At 47.1% G+C, this 15974-nt stretch overlaps 1 protein-coding gene across 1 annotated transcript in view; it reads left to right on the top strand.

Annotated features, from left to right (window-relative positions):
- LOC117500599 (nuclear receptor ROR-alpha A-like) overlaps window positions 1–15974 on the top strand; it is a 129032-nt gene that overhangs the window by 69203 nt on the left and 43855 nt on the right. The window lies entirely within an intron of this gene.

The raw sequence follows: 15974 nt of genomic DNA, 5'->3' as shown, positions 1-15974 counted from the left end.
CAGTAACATATAACTCTTTCAGTGTTGTCATGGCTGTTTTGTTGTCTTCCCTCACTCGTCTCCTTGCTCAACTGTTGACTTTATGAGAAATACCTACTTCAGACAGATTTACTACCCCATACCATACTGTTAATATTTCTTAATGACCAATGTAAGGGCCCCTTCACACATAGTGCAAATTTGATCGATTTGCGCATAAAGTGCGCATGAAGCAGGAATCGTATGCTAAACATGTAGAATCAGAGGTGCTTCCAACACCTCGTACACCTGTTGCTACATCTGTTTGCACACACCAGTGGCTGAAAGACAGAGTGTGCACTGTGCGAACCCATCGACCCCTCTTGCGGGAGGTGTCAGCCAAATTCTGGCTGACACGCATGAACAGCCAACACTGCTCGCATGGCACTTAGACAATTTCACATCCAGCTTGACAGTGATTGTCTGCAGACTGTTTTTGTGATGATAGTACGAATACCCACACATTTTCTAAGCGCCCCATGACTGTGAAGTTCCCGAGTGCACATGTGGTGTGCCAAAGTGTCGGCTCCTCCACAACACATGTGCGTGTGTTTCGCATGCTCCCCCCCCCCCCCAACACATCTGTGCGTGTGGTTCATCCCCCCCCCTGCAGGAGTGGCATCTCTCATCTGATCACATAGTGGCATCTTGGTCTGTGCACTGACAGGACATGGGGTGTGGCAAGCTGCCCACAGCTGTTGAGACATCGACGGTCCTGGACATCACAGCTGCAACACACGTCCCATGTTTTGATGGACACGCACGTGTGTGTTCTTGTGTGGAAATACATAAAAACATATGTCGCTTTTGCACTGGGATGGAGAAACGGGCCGTCAGTCCGTTTGGACACGCAGCAGGCGATCTGAATGTCACATCTGACAGGACACGCATGTCGGGCCGTGAGTGGCGCACCGCAGGACTAGGACAAGCCAACAATACGACAAGTACACCACTTTCAGTCACGTATCAGCAAAAATATGCAGTACCAAACGCCATTTGGTCAGTTATCACAGTGCTTTTTTTTTCTTTTTGTAGAAAAAAACATTGCCCCCTGCCCCCCCACAATGCACGACAAGCCTAAACACAAACAATATACTTTGTGTTGGACAGCTAGCAAACCATGGCAAACGTCAGCAGACCTCCAGGGAAACATAAGGGCAACAATGACACCGCAACAGACAATACTAAAGCAAAGTCAAGAAATATGATGATTCATATCTCGCCCTCGGCTTCACCTGTACAACGGTGGGTAATGAAGAGAGACCACAGTGTTTGCTGTGCCTCAAAGTGCTAGCTTCGGACAGCATGAAGCCAAACAAGCTAAAGCGCCACTTAGAGACCTTACATCCTGCACACACACAGAAGCCTGTGGAGTTCTTCAGGAAGAAACTTCTCAGCTGTTGTGCACAACAGAATACATTTACAAACGCGGCTGTTTCAACATCAAATGCACAACTTGCCTCTTATAAAGTAGCCTACAGAGTTGCAAAATGTAAAAAACCACACACCATCGTTGAGGAATTAATATTGCCTGCAGCTATTGATATGGTTTCCACGATGATTGATGAAACAACTGCCAATAAACTAAAGACTATCCCTCTAGCATCCCATACCAGAGATCTTGAGTTCATGTCTCAAGGGGACTGAGTCGGAGGAGCCAAAACACAACACAGAACAAGCCGCTACACATTTATGGACCTGTTTGTATGTGTGATGTTAGCAACTACCAGATCTTTGTGTTGCATATATGAAATGTATCATGAGTAATTTGGATTTTTTGCATTTTCCTTGATTGTGACAAAAGGGGTATCTAAATCAAATCAAATCAATTTTATTTATATAGCGCCAAATCACAACAAACAGTTGCCCCAAGGTGCTTTATATTGTAAGGCAAGGCCATACAATAATTACGGAAAAACCCCAACGGTCAAAACGACCCCCTGTGAGCAAGCACTTGGCAACAGTGGGAAGGAAAAACTCCCTTTTAACAGGAAGAAACCTCCAGCAGAACTAGGCTCAGAGAGGGGCAGTCTTCTGCTGGGACTGGTTGGGGCTGAGGGAGAGAACCAGGAAAAAGACATGCTATGGAGGGGAGCAGAGATCAATCACTAATGATTAAATGCAGAGTGGTGCATACAGAGCAAAAAGAGAAAGAAACACTCGGTGCATCATGGGAACCCCCCAGCAGTCTAAGTCTATAGCAGGATAACTAAGGGATGGTTCAGGGTCACCTGATCCAGCCCTAACTATAAGCTTTAGCAAAAAGGAAAGAATTAAGCCTAATCTTAAAAGTAGAGAGGGTGTCTGTCTCCCTGATCTGAATTGGGAGCTGGTTCCACAGGAGAGGAGCCTGAAAGCTGAAGGCTCTGCCTCCCATTCTACTCTTACAAACCCTAGGAACTACAAGTAAGCCTGCAGTCTGAGAGCGAAGCGCTCTATTGGGGTGATATGGTACTATGAGGTCCCTAAGATAAGATGGGACCTGATTATTCAAAACCTTAGGAGTAAGAAGAAGAATTTTAAATTCTATTCTAGAATTAACAGGAAGCCAATGAAGAGAGGCCAATATGGGTGAGATATGCTCTCTCCTTCTAGTCCCTGTTAGCACTCTAGCTGCAGCATTTTGAATTAACTGAAGGCTTTTCAGGGAAATTTTAGGACAACCTGATAATAATGAATTACAATAGTCCAGCCTAGAGGAAATAAATTCATGAATTAGTTTTTCAGCATCACTCTGAGACAAGACCTTTCTAATTTTAGAGATATTGCGCCAATGCAAAATCAGTCCTACATATTTGTTTAATATGCGCATTGAATGACATATCCTGATCAAAAATGACTCCAAGATTTCTCACAGTATACTAGAGGTCAGGGTAATGCCATCCAGAGTAAGGATCTGGTTAGACACCATGTTTCTAAGATTTGTGGGGCCAAGTACAATAACTTCAGTTTTATCTGAGTTTAAAAGCAGGAAATTAGAGGTCATCCATGTCTTTATGTCTGTAAGACAATCCTGCAGTTTAGCTAATTGGTGTGTGTCCTCTGGCTTCATGGATAGATAAAGCTTGGTATCATCTGCGTAACAATGAAAATTTAAGTAATGCCGTCTAATAATACTGCCTAAGGGAAACATGTATAAGTGAATAAAATTGGTCCTAGCACAGAACCTTGTGGAACTCCATAATTAACCTTAGTCTGTGAAGAAGATTCCCCATTTACATGAACAAATTGTAATCTATTAGATAAATATGATTCAAACCACCGCAGTGCAGTGCCTTTAATACCTATGGCATGCTCTAATCTCTGTAATAAAATTTTATGGTCAAAAGTATCAAAGCAGCACTGAGGTCTAACAGAACAAGCACAGAGATGAGTCCACTGTCTGAGGCCATAAGAAGATCATTTGTAACTTTCACTAATGCTGTTTCTGTACTATGATGAATTCTAAAACCTGACTGAATCTCTTCAAATAGACCATTCCTCTGCAGATGATCAGTTAGCTGTTTTACAACTACCCTTTCAAGAATTTTTGAGAGAAAAGGAAGGTTGGAGATTGGCCTATAATTAGCTAAGATAGCTGGGTCAAGTGATGGCTCTTTAAGTAATGGTTTAATTACTGCCACCTTAAAAGCCTGTGGTACATAGCCAACTAATAAAGATAGATTGATCATATTTAAGATCGAAGCATTAATTAATGGTAGGGCTTCCTTGAGCAGCCTGGAAGGAAGGGGTCTAATAGACATGTTGATGGTTTGGAGGAAGTAACTAATGAAAATAACTCAGACAGAACAATCGGAGAGAAAGAGTCTAACCAAATACCAGCATCACTGAAAGCAGCCAAAGATAACGATACGTCTTTGGGATGGTTATGCGTCATTTTTTGTCTAATAGTTAAAATTTTATTAGCAAAGAAAGTCATGAAGTCATTACTAGTTAAAGTTAAAGGAATACTCGGCTCAATAGAGCTCTGACTCTTTGTCAGCCTGGCTACAGTGCTGAAAAGAAACCTGGGTTGTTCTTATTTTCTTCAATTAGTGATGAGTAGAAAGATGTCCTAGCTTTACACAGGGCTTTTTTATAGAGCAACAGACTAAGGCTGTGAAGATCTTCTAAATTAGTGAGACGCCATTTCCTCTCCAACTTATGGGTTATCTACTTTAAGCTGTGAGTTTGTGAGTTATACCACGGAGTCAGGCACTTCTGATTTAAGGCTCTCTTTTCAGAGGAGCTACAGCATCCAAAGTTGTCTTCAATGAGGATATAAAAATATTGACGAGATACTCTATCTCACTTATAGAGTTTAGGTAGCTACTCTGCACTGTGTGGTATATGGCATTAGAGAACATAAAGAAGGAATCATATCCTTAACCCTACTTACAGCGCTTTCTGAAAGACTTCTAGTGTAATGAAACTTATTCCCCACTGCTGGGTAGTCCATCAGAGTAAATGTAAATGTTATTAAGAAATGATCAGACAGAAGGGAGTTTTCAGGGAATACTGTTAAGTCTTCAATTTCCATACCATAAGTCAGAACAAGATCTAAGATATGATTAAAGTGGTGGGTGGACTCATTTACATTTTGAGCAAAGCCAATTGAGTCTAATAATAGATTAAATGCAGTGTTGAGGCTGTCATTCTCAGCATCTGTGTGGATGTTAAAATCGCCCACTATAATTATCTTATCTGAGCTAAGCACTAAGTCAGACAAAAGGTCTGAAAATTCACAGAGAAACTCACAGTAATGACCAGGTGGATGATAGATAATAATAAATAGAACTGGTTTTGGGACTTCCAATTTGGATGGACAAGACTAAGAGTCAAGCTTTCAAATGAATTAAAGCTCTGTCTGGGTTTTTGATTAATTAATAAGCTGGAATGGAAGATTGCTGCTAATCCCCCGCCCTCGGCCCATGCTACGAGCATTCTGGCAGTTAGTGTGACTCGGGGGTGTTGACTCATTTAAACTAACATATTCATCCTGCTGTAACCAGGTTTCTGTAAGGCAGAATAAATCAATATGTTGATCAGTTATTATATCATTTACTAACAGGGACGTAGACGAGAGAGACCTAATGTTTAATAGACCACATTTAACTGTTTTAATCTGTGGTGCAGTTGAAGGTGCTATATTATTTTTTCTTTTTGAATTTTTATGCTTAAATAGATTTTTGCTGGTTATTGGTAGTCTGGGAGCAGGCACCGTCTCTACGGGGATGGGGTAATGAGGTGATGGCAGGGGGGAGAGAAGCTGCAGAGAGGTGTGTAAGACTACAACTCTGCTTCCTGGTCCCAACCCTGGATAGTCACAGTTTGGAGGATTTAAGAAAATTGGCCAGATTTCTAGAAATGAGAGCTGCTCCATCCAAAGTGGGATGGATGCCGTCTCTCCTAACAAGACCAGGTTTTCCCCAGAAGCTTTGCCAATTATCTGTGAAGCCACCTCATTTTTGGACACCACTCAGACAGCCAGCAATTCAAGGAGAACATGCGGCTAAACATGTCACTCCCGGTCCGATTGGGGAGGGGCCCAGAGCAAACTACAGTGTCCGACATTGTTTTTGCAAAGTTACACACCGATTCAATGTTAATTTTAGTGACCTCTGATTGGCGTAACTGGGTGTCATTAATGCCGACGTGAATTACAGTCTTACCAAATTTGAGCTTAGCCTTAGCCAGCAGTTTCAAATTTCCTTCAATGTCGCCTGCTCTGGCCCCCGGAAGACAATTGACTATGGTTGCTGGTGTCGCTAACTTCACATTTCTCAAAACAGAGTCGCCAATAACCAGAGTTTGATCCTCGGTGGGTGTGTCGCCGAGTGGGGAAAAACGGTTAGAAATGTGAAGGGTTGGCGGTGTATATGGGCTTCTGTTTAGGGCTATGCTTCCTCCTCACAGTCACCCAGTTGGCCTGCTTTTCACCCGGCTGCTCGGAATCTGCTGGAAGGGAACTAACGGCGGCTAAGCTACCTTGGTCCACACCGACTACAGGGGCCTGGCTAGCTGTAGAATTTTCCAAGGTGCGGAGCCGAGTCTCCAATTCGCCCAGCCTGGCCTCCAAAAGCTACGAAAAAGCTACACTTATTACAAGTACCATTACTGCTAAAGGAGGCGCAAGGAATAACTAAACAATTCACACCCAGAGCAGAAAAGCGCAGGAGAGAGAGGAGAAGCCACCATGCTAAATCGGCTAAGAGCTAGTAGCTGCGCTAAGCTAGCGTATTCCTAAAAACACACACAGTGATAATGTGTAAATAATTTAGAGGTGATTCAGCAGAGGGAGTATTTAGTTAAGGCACGTGAAGATTACACTGTGAACAAATCGTTATCTAGTTAACTAGATCAATCTAACTGCGCAGATTAAACAGCTAAGAGATACAGAAAAACACCGCTGTGCTCCGGAACAGGAAGTGATACAATACCGCAGTGAGAGCCAACCACCAGTAGAGGCAAGCCTACAAGAGCAAAGGGGAAATTTTATAAATGGTAGTGAGACCAGCTATGTTGCTTGGCTTAGAAGCAGTTGCACAACAAAAAGACAGGAGACAGAGCTGGAGCCGGCAAAGGTGAAGATGTTTTAATTTTTTGGGTGAGGGACAAGGACAAACAGGATTAGGAAAGAACATATCAGAGGGACAGCTCAGTTAGTATGGTTTGGAGTCAAAGTCAGAGAGGTGAGATTGTGAGATTGAGATGGTTTGGACATGTGCAGTGGAGGAACCCAGGGTATACAGGGAGATGGATGCTGAGGATAGAGCCACCAGGCAGGACGAGAAGAGGGAGACCAAAGCGGAGGTTTATGGATGCGCTGAGGGATGACATGCAGGTGGTTGGTGTGACAGGGTGAGATGGAAACGATTGATCTGCTGTGGCACCCCTAGCAGGAGCTGCTGAATGAAGAAAAATATTGCCATGTCCTTGCAGCATCCACCATCCAAAACACCAAGTGCTTATCTGCAACGTGGTCCATAATTAGCCAGTTCAATTTGTGATGCAGTAAAATGAGAGACTCACAAGAAACCTGCCTCCTTCAGGAGAGGACTGTGGGGGAAAACAGGTCGTATGTATGTTGGAAAAAATAGAATATCTCTGCAAGAATTGGTCTTCAGTCAGTGGTATAGAAGCAGGTTTGGAACCAGGAGCCTTGTGTTCAACATCCAGATGAGTGAAGGAATGTCACGTGTCATATTCCAGACTTGACTCTGCTGGTCAGCTTCCATATGTGTTGTGAACGGAGCTTGTCTGAAAAACATCCATGTCTGAATAAAATTTAAGAGAAAAAAGGAGCTGAAGAGAAACTTCCCGCCCGACTGTCACACTGATTCTCACAGTGCTCAAGATTGATTTCCTTGAGAATAAAAGTGAATCATTAATGAAGAATGAAATGATTCATTACTTCTTTTTTAGTTTGTTTGTTTCTGGCAAAAAAGTTTACTTTAACACACATACAGATTTACTAACAGTTACCCAGATTCGCTTGGGGAAGAATAAATAAGCCAATATAATATTGTGGGCATTAAATATTTCCCTGGCTAATTTGCAGAACCTTCAGGATAAACCAAGTTCTTACTATTTCCGTCACTGCAAACTGCAGAGTACATGAAGATTTCTTGGATTTTCCCACTCACGAACAGTCAATGAATAATTGATCATGGCTGAATACGGGTTCTTTCAAGTTCAGACCCTCAACCTGGAGGCTCTGTTATGTATAGCATCAATTAATGTTGATGTGATGATTCCACTGGTGTGATATATATATATTTTTTCGACGCCCGGTTGTTCCCAACAAGTAAGTGTTCCAACCAGCCAACCATGTTGGGAAAGTGTAGGTACACGGACCCACAACAGGGGGCGCAAATGAACGGTCAATGGAGTAGGTCAAATAACAACACTTTACTGTTGTGAATGTGCACAACCAATACAACAGATACAACACTGGTCAAAAGTCAATTCACAAAGATGTCGTGTGGGCAGGCTCGAAGATAGGGGACGTCTGTCCAAGGCAGAACCGGAACCACACGATTTCCTCCGCCACCAGACCCCGGGAATACTGGAGCCGCCAAGTCCCAAACTCCCAGGTGGCCACTGCCTCCGCGTGTCGGACCTGGTACTGCTAGCGAGGAACAACAACAATTAAATGTGGGCGCGTTTGCACCCAGCAATCCACACGGCAGGAAAACTACCTCACCTCTCGTTGGATAAGGAGTCCACACTAACAATGCACTAGTCACAAGAAATACTGTCAAAACAGTCAGCTGAGGTACGTTACCTTCCAGGTAGAACGATATCTCAGCAAAGAGGTGGAGACGTCGTCCTGCTTGATATACTCCTGCCGATCAGATGATGGTAACAGCTGTTGCAGGTGATGCGTGACAGCTGTCACCCTGGCTGCTCCTGTGAGGCGGCTGCGCCCTCTGGTGCCTGGAGCCCGCACTCCAGACAGGGCGCCCTCTGGTGGTGGGCCAGCAGTACCCTCCTCTTCTGGCGGGCCCACACAACAGGACCCCCCCTCAACGGGCGCCTCCTGGCACCCGACCAGGCTTGTCCGGGTGGCGGCGGTAGAAACGGCCAGGAGGGCCGGGTCCAGGATGAAGCTCCTCTTCACCCAGGAGCGTTCTTCAGGTTCCGTACCCCTCCCAGTCCACCAAATACTGGAAGCCCTGGCCCATCCTACGGACATCTAAGAGCCAAGCGCACAGTCCAAGCCGGCTCGCCATCGATGATCCGGGCAGGAGGTGGTGCCGGACCGGAGTACAGAGGGGTGAGGTGTGATGGGGCTTGATCTGGACACGTGGAAAACGGGATGGATCCGCAGTGAGGCCGGAAAGCTGAAGCCTCACTGGCAGCTGGACTGATGACCTTGATGATCTTGAAACGGTCCGATATACCGGTCCTGCAGTTTAGGGGAGTCCACTTGAAGGGGTATGTCCTTAGTAGACAACCACAACTGCCTGCCTGGCCGGTACGTAGGGGCCGGGGGTCCGCCGACGGTCTGCATGGGCCTTCGTCCTCATCCGGGCCTTCAGCAAGGCAGAATGGGCGGCACGCCACACCCGACGGCACTTCCGTAGGTGGGCCTGGACCGAGGGCACACCGACCTCTCCCTCAACCACCGGAAACAAAGGAGGTTGGTACCCCATGACACACCTCGAAAGGGGAGAGGCCGGTGGCTGCCGACACCTGGCTGTTATGGGCATACTCGATCCAGGCCAGATGGGTACTCCAGGCTGCCGGGTGCGCGGCTGTCACGCAACGCAGGGTTTGCTCCACCTCCTGATTGGCCCGTTCTGCTTGCCCGTTGGTCTGGGGATGATACCCGGATGAGAGACTCACCGTGGCCCCCGCGATCGGAGACGATGTCTGTTGGGATCCCATGCAACCGGACGACGTGGTGGACCAGGAGGTCCGCTGTCTCCTGGGCCATCGGGAGCTTCGGGAGGGCCACGAAGTGGGCCGCCTTGGAGAATCGGTCCACTATCGTGAGGATGGTGGTGTTGCCCTGGGACGGCGGGAGGCCTGTGACAAAATCCAGGCCGATGTGGGACCAGGGGCGATGGGGCACGGGCAGCGGCTGGAGCAGTCCCGAAGCCCTGCGATGGTCAGCCTTGCCCCTGGCGCAGGTGTGCAGGCCTGGATATAATCCCGGACGTCGGCCTCTAGGGACGCCCACCAGAAGCGCTGCCGGACAACTGCCATGGTTCTTCGCACCCCTGGATGACAGGAGAGCTTAGAGCCGTGACAGAAGTCCAAGACTGCAGCCCTAGCTTCTGGTGGGACGTAGAGTCTGTTTTTCGGCCCAGTTCCGGGGTCCGGGCTTCGTGCCAGGGCCTCCCGGACGGTTCTCTCTACGTCCCAGGTGAGGGTGGCCACGATAGTGGACTCCGGGATGATGGGTTCCGGTGGATCCGACAACTCCGTTTTGACTTCATCTTCATGTACCTGGGACAAGGCATCCGATTTCTGGTTCTTGGTCCCGGGACGGTAGGTGATCCGGAAGTCAAAACGGCCGAAGAACAGTGACCAGCGGGCTTGCCTGGGGTTCAGCCGCTTGGCGGTCCTGATATACTCCAGGTTCCGGTGGTCAGTGAAAACCGTGAATGGCACGGACGTTCCCTCCAACAGATGTCTCCACTCTTCAAGAGCCTCTTTCACCGCAAGGAGTTCTCGATTGCCGACGTCATAGTTCTGTTCGGCCGGGTCAACCTGCGGGAAAAATAGGCACACGGGTGAAGGACCTTATCGGTCTTCCCGCTCTGGGAAAGCACAGCTCCTATCCCTGAGTCCGAGGCATCCACTTCAACCACTAACTGGCGACTAGGATCGGGCTGCACCAGAACGGGTGCAGACGAGAAGCGCCGTTTCAACTCCTTGAACGCGGCATCGCAACGATCCGACCAGGTGAAGGGACTTTTGGAGAGGTCAGGGCTGTCAGCGGGCTAACTACCTGACTGTAGCCCTTAATGAACCTCCTGTAGAAATTTGCAAAGCCGAGGAACTGTTGCAGCTTCCTACGGCTAGTGGGTTGGGGCCAGTCTCTCACCGCCGAAACCTTGGCCGGATCAGGTGCGACGTAGTTGGTGGAGATGATAAACCCCAGGAAGGACAAAGAAGTGCGGTGAAACTCGCACTTCTCGCCCTTCCAAACAGCCGGTTCTCCAACAACCGCTGCAGGACCTGACGTACATGCCGGACATGAGTCTCAGGATCCGGAGAAAAGATGAGTATATCGTCTAGATATACGAAGACGAATCGGTGCAGGAAATCCCGCAAGACATCATTAACCAATGCTTGGAACGTCGCGGGGGCGTTTGTGAGGCCGAACGGCATGACCAGGTACTCAAAGTGACCTAAGGGGGTGTTAAATGCCGTCTTCCACTCGTCTCCCTTCTGGATCCGAACCAGGTGATACGCATTTCTAAGATCTAGCTTCGTGAATATTTGGGCTCCATGCAGGGGCGTGAACACTGAATCCAACAAGGGCAATGGGTATCGGTTACGAACCGTGATTTCGTTCAGCCCCCTAATCAATGCATGGACGTAGTCCGCCATCCTTTTTTCCCACAAAAAAGAAACCTGCACCCATCGGGGAAGTGGAATTCCGGATCAACCCGGCAGCTAGAGTCCCGGATGTAGGTCTCCACTGATTCGCGCTCAGGTCGTGAGAGGTTGTACAACCTGCTGGACGGGAACTCAACGCCTGGAACCAAATCAATGGCACAATCGTACGGACGGTGGGGGGAAGGGTGAGCACCAGATCCTTACTGAACACATCTACAAGGTCATGGTACTCCACCGGCACCGTCCCTAGATTGGGCGGCTCTGACCTCCTCTTTAGCCTGGGAACCGGGAGGAACCGAGGAACCTAAACATACCCGATGGCAGGTCTCGCTCCACTGAACCACTACCCGGACGGCCAATCGATCCGGGGATTGTGTTTTAACATCCAGGGGAACCCTAAAATCACACGGGAGGTAGCAGGAGTCACAAAAAACTCGATCTCCTCCCGGTGATTTCCTGACACCACCAGAGTTACAGGTGGTGTCTTATGTGTGATTGGAGGGAGTAGGGAGCCATCAGTGCCCGCACCTGCACAGGTGAGGTAAGCGCCACCAGAGGGAGCCCTATCTCCCGAGCCCATCTGCTGTCTAACAGATTCCCTTCAGAGCCCGTGTCCACCAGTGCTGGGGCCTTCAGAGTTAAATCCTCATAAAGGATTGTAACTGGGAGTCGTGTGGCAATGTGGGTGTGTCCCACGTGAATGTCTCGGCCCACCCCTAGCCCAGTCTCTAGGGGCGGGCGTTGGTGTTTAACCGCTCGGGGCAGTCTCTTACCTGATGCTCTATCGAGCCACAAACAAAACACGCTCCGCGGGCCAGCCTCCTCTGTCTATCTGGTGCCCTAAATGTGGCCCTGCTCGTGTGGTGCCTGGAGCCCGCACTCCAGACAGGGCGCCCTCTGGTGGTGGGCCAGCAGTACCTCCTCTTCTGGCGGCCCACACAACAAACCAGTCAACAAATACTTGCCTTTATGTGTTTTTATCTTCATCAGAAATGACACTGATTCTGATATTACATGAGACGATGTGCTGATATTTTTCTGGCAGTAGACCTCATCTACATGATGCAGTACATAACTCCATCACACTGTGTGAAATGGCAGTAATACTAATATGCATGGAGTAAAGTGGTTTCAGCCAATCAGTGTCTGCTTTTTAAACTGTCCACTGTTCCCCTGTGTTCAATCCCAGCGGTAAAGTTTGGTCGCATGTCCAAGAAGCAGCGGGACAGCCTGTTTGCTGAGGTGCAGAAGCACCGTTTGCAGCAGCAGCAGGGTCACCCAATGAACCACTCTGCTCTCGGCAGCCTGGTCCCAGTGAGGTTGAACCTCAGTCATCGCTCCAGTTTTTCAGCAGAACTTTGTGACTGCATGCGTAGTTGGGCTCTGTGCCATGGAGTGGTGCAGAGAGGAGGAGGAGGACAGAGCCAGATGTGTGGCTTCATGCGGGTCTCGCCTCGCGCATTTTCCCAAACATGAGGTGCATGCAGCAGGTGGAACACCTGCAGGAGCGCGCTGAAGATCACTGAAATTAGACTTTTAGCCAACTTGGTGTCAGCAATCAAACTGAATGCGGTGCAGCAGGGTTTAATTGTGCGCGCGCCTCTCTCCTCCGCCATGGAGGAGGTGCAGAGATGTCTGGCTGCACGTGAGTTTCCTCTCGGTCCTCTGGTTCCTCTGGCTTAGACTCGTTCTCCCGCTCATCGGTTACAACAGCAGGAGGAACACCTGCAGGAGCGTCCTGAGGAGCAGGAACTGTGGAACGACATTTGGAGCCGAGTCTAATTGTGCGCACGTGACAGTAAACTGATTCGTCGTGGCGCGCAGTGAAATGTGATGCCGCGTTACAAGTCGTCAAAACTTGATAGTTTCCGTGTCACTTCGTAATAACGCGTGACAGTTTGGGCTCCAACAACCATCACAGGAACCACTACGAACGTTGTCACATTCTATTAAGGATCACTACTCATCAAGACGGATCAACACACTCAGTTGCGACCTCCACAATGTGAGACGAAATGAGGGTGGTGTGTGACATTCGTGGAAGTTTTTTTTTTTTTGACAGGCTAAAACATGCTCCACGAAAATCAAGACTATCACGCACCAACACGCACTATTAAAAACCTATTCAGATGCGTTAAGTCACATTAAGAATGTCAGGAATGTGTCACGAATGACAGAAAAATGTAAACGCAGCATTAACGCCCTCCCCAAGTGAGTCGTGCTGCATGATCTGCCTTTTACTTGGTGGACTTGACGAATCCCAGTAACTCCAGCGCTGACACTGCTTGAATAAATCGAGCATGCTTTAGTTCGTCCACCTTGCCATAATCTCTGGACTCAGGATCCTTGCCCTCTGCCGCACTGACAAGCACAACCCTCAACCTATCAAATCGCTTGAACACAACACACCATATCCGTTTGTTTTAAAATTAATTACTTTAGTTAATTAATTTGGTTTATTTGTTAAATACGTGATATTATTGAATAACTAATATTTTGCTATATTTTCCAGTATTTTTCTTTTTCTTTTTCTTTTTGATAACTCTCACATCCAAGGGGGCGGGGTTGATGACGTGAGGGGGCGTCACCCCCAAACGCCCCCTCGTGGCGCTGGGTCTGGTTGTCAGTTGTACATGCGATAACTACAGGTAATCTCATACACATGTAGTTTTAGAAGATTGCCTTGCATCGGTAAAAAGCTGGATGTCCAGCAATTTCTTACTTTTAAACTCGGACAAGACTGAAACGATGGTCCTTGGTCCAGTGAGATATTGACATCAGCTTGACCAGCTAGTACCCCATCACACTAGATCACAAATGCCGCACGAATGGACATTTGAACGACATTTGTGCTGCACTCGAACACGTCATACAGCATTTGGCCCATTCGTGCGGCCAGAGCACATGCATTCTACATTCGCTTGTTACACTCATGTTGTAAAACAGTCGAATGGCAGTCAGATCACAATCTGACTGCAGTCGTAATATGTGTATGGCAATTCTTACGCAAGTAGACGCACTGGGAGAGCGATCGAGGGGCTGTTCAAATTGGTTGAGCATCGAACCCTGGCCAAATATCTCGACTAGTTTCTCCAGTTTCTCTCTAATTTCTTGACTATGCTCCTCCTGATGCAACTCCACGTTACATGGAGAAATGTGGCAGGGGGGGTTTGAACCGGGAACCATCCACACTGAAACCAAGGGTACTGACCACTTGGCCACCACCTCCTGCTAGGAAAGGCTCCTGTGAATGGATCTATTGTCCTATACAAGCTCAGTACATGTATAATAACATTTCAAAATGGCCTGATCTTCAGAGGTTAGAAGTCTGTCTCTACCTTAACAATGTGTCGGGATTGTCAGTGATTTTTCATATTTGTTCCATATTTATGAAAATCATCATGCCTAAATGTTTAAGTTCTTACCAGATCACTGCTGAATGTCTGTATCTGTATCATGGTATATTTTTAAAGCTGAGGAAATCAGTCGTCCTGCAGTGATCCAACACAGGACATTGCAGAGAATAATCAGTGACACAGTGGACTCCACAATTGTGACTTACTTTTGAAGTTCTGCGTGATTGCTGCCGCCCATCTGCCATATTTACTTTATTTTTTCCTTGTCCTATTTTCAGTGAGACATCAACATTTTCTGTTACTGTTTGAAATAAATGCACAGTAACTCAGAAATGTCCTGACATGCTGAAATGAAACTGGCTGTAAAAGTGATGACTGAGGTGCGTTATGTTAAATGATACGCATATTGGTACTGACGTTTGTTGCATTCAGTTACTTTGGGGGGCAGCATTTTCAGTATAGTCTTTCTGATGTATTTTGTTTTTGGCTGTTTATAAGAGGGCGCAATGTTTGCCAACTTTGACTAATCCATGTTTTGGGATAGAAGTTTGAAAGAGACTTTTCAAACTGACATTTATTTGATACTAGTGCAGTGCCCGTAGGAAGTTTGTATTTCTGTAGAAAATAGATTTTCATGGACAGTCGTATGAGGCTGTGTTTGAAGGTGGGATGTGCAAAGAGATGTACTTACTCTTACATAGTTTCAACAAAGAGTACGTTTGGTAAACATGAAAATTCAGTAAGGTATAGCTTATATTATATTCCAATTCTAAGGTGGAACTATGCCAGTATACAAAGGTATATCTAAATATCTAAAAAGGAAGAGTAAAATAGGAGAGTAGAAAAGAGTAGAGTAGAGCCACTTAGGTGCCTGGTCTTGAGCTCCAGGGATGGTAGGTTGACATTGAGGTTTGTTGTGAAATATGTGGATTGATATGTGAGCCGACGACTTGCATTGTAACATTTGAGGCCGGTTAACTGATATGATACAGGGGCGTCTCCTGTAGGAGGGGAAGCAGGCAATGAACACTGAGAGGAACTGAACCCTGTGTACGGTGCCTCGTAGATAATAGAATAAATCATGTGATGTTGTGACCAATCAGACTGCAGTCAGGCCCTTTAGCTTCTCTCTTGTTTCATTCGAGGTCTCCACAGTCAATCCACATGGTGATTTGGCACACGTTTTACTCTGGATGTCCTTCCTGATGCAACACCATGATACATGGAGAACGGGCAGGTGGGGTTTTGAACTGGGAACCTTCAGCATGAACCCATTTGGCCACTACCTCACAAGTTCTACAATGTAACCTACTTGTTGTGAAAGTGTAGTGACACGGACCCACAACAGGGGGCGTAATGAACGGACAATGAAAGAGTCGAATATAAACACTTTACTATTGTGAATGAGCACAACACAGAGGAATGTGAAATTTTGCACAGTCAATCACAAGGGTGACGTGTGGGCAGGCTCGAGGATAGAAGACATCTGTCCTGAGATGAACCGGAACCACACGATTTCCTCCGCCACCGAACCCGGAGAATACT

Source organism: Thalassophryne amazonica, chromosome 2, assembly GCF_902500255.1.
Source record: "Thalassophryne amazonica chromosome 2, fThaAma1.1, whole genome shotgun sequence".
NCBI classification, from domain to species: domain Eukaryota; kingdom Metazoa; phylum Chordata; class Actinopteri; order Batrachoidiformes; family Batrachoididae; genus Thalassophryne; species Thalassophryne amazonica.
Note: the sequence above shows the minus strand (reverse complement) of the source record. Positions and strands in the feature narration are given on the sequence as shown.